Genomic DNA, 1276 nt, shown 5'->3' with positions numbered 1-1276 from the left:
CACTGTGGCGTGGCTTCCCCAGCTTGCCCAGTTGGCAGGGTATGGAATGGGTCATGTATTCGGTCACAGGTTGGAGCAGGGGAGTGTGTATGTTGCACAGTCTCACGACGCTGACATGGCTTGAAGGCATGTGGTTCTGTGTGGAGCACTATATAAAAAGCTTCAGTGTCTCGACAACCGAAGCACGATGCTGGGGTGATCTTTTCGCAAATCCAAGTTTTTTTTTGGCGCACCGAACTTCACGACAGAAACAATAGAGCTGTAGACCGTTCTGATGCCAGTCGAGGCGCTCGCATGATACTCAATCAAGAGATTGACATGAACCGCAGGGTCCTGCAGCGAAGATCGCAGGCGGTTGGACAGTACATGCTCCGTTTGGATGGCGCTCTCGAGGTTTGAAGGGCTGAAGCGAAACCTTGGAGGGGCACTCGGCGGGGCCTGGAGGGGGACCTGGGGGCTAGGGAGGTGCTGCGCGGGAGGGGCAGCAGAGTAGAATGCTCATGCATCGGAAAACCTGCAAGCCTGGTTGCGCGCTTCCAGAGATCCCCGGAGGAATGGCCCCGTTTCGGTGTTGGGTAGCCAACGGTGTCCGGCTCTCGATTTCGGTCCTTGCTACATCCCAATCCCAGGACACGCTCTCTTGCTTGATCGAAAGGCATGTGTGTGGAGGTGCAAAGCCGAGAGGCAAGCCTGTTGGCGAGGGCCACAGGCTGGTGGGAAAATGGCCAAACGCCTTGGAAATTTCGTGCAGGTACAACATCCAAACGGCTCTCACCGCCTTGTTCAAGAAGCCTCAAACAGACTAGCGTCTCACGATAACGCCGATAAGCGTGATTCGGCCAAGGGTCATTGGGCCATTGGGTCGCTGGGCCGAGAGAAGGGGCGGCGGGGTTTGGCTGTTGTGCAGGCAGAGAAGCAGCGAACTGGCACATCAGGGCGTTACTGCCGCTGTTGCTGTTGCTACCTGCTGCTACTACTGAAATTTTCTCGCTCTGCCCCTCCCCCTCCAATGTGGTGCAGCCTGTGTCGCCTATGGGTCCACACCCCTCCGAAAAGAGTGGGGCCGTGCCCTTGCCTCTAGCGTCGCCTGGCCAAAAAAAAACGAGGGGCGCAAGAAAAAAAAAAGTTGAGGGCAGTTCCCCCCTCCCTCCAGGGCAATCCGTCAGTGAGGGGTGACCACCGATAAGCAGAGCCAGCACCAAAACCCCGTCAAGGACAGATAAAATCCTTCCCACCCGCGACTTTTTCCCTCGCTCCCACCTTGACCCCTTCACCC

The sequence above is a fragment of the Verticillium alfalfae genome, genomic scaffold (assembly GCF_000150825.1).
Source record: "Verticillium alfalfae VaMs.102 supercont1.12 genomic scaffold, whole genome shotgun sequence".
In the NCBI taxonomy this organism is placed as follows: domain Eukaryota; kingdom Fungi; phylum Ascomycota; class Sordariomycetes; order Glomerellales; family Plectosphaerellaceae; genus Verticillium; species Verticillium alfalfae.
Note: the sequence above shows the minus strand (reverse complement) of the source record.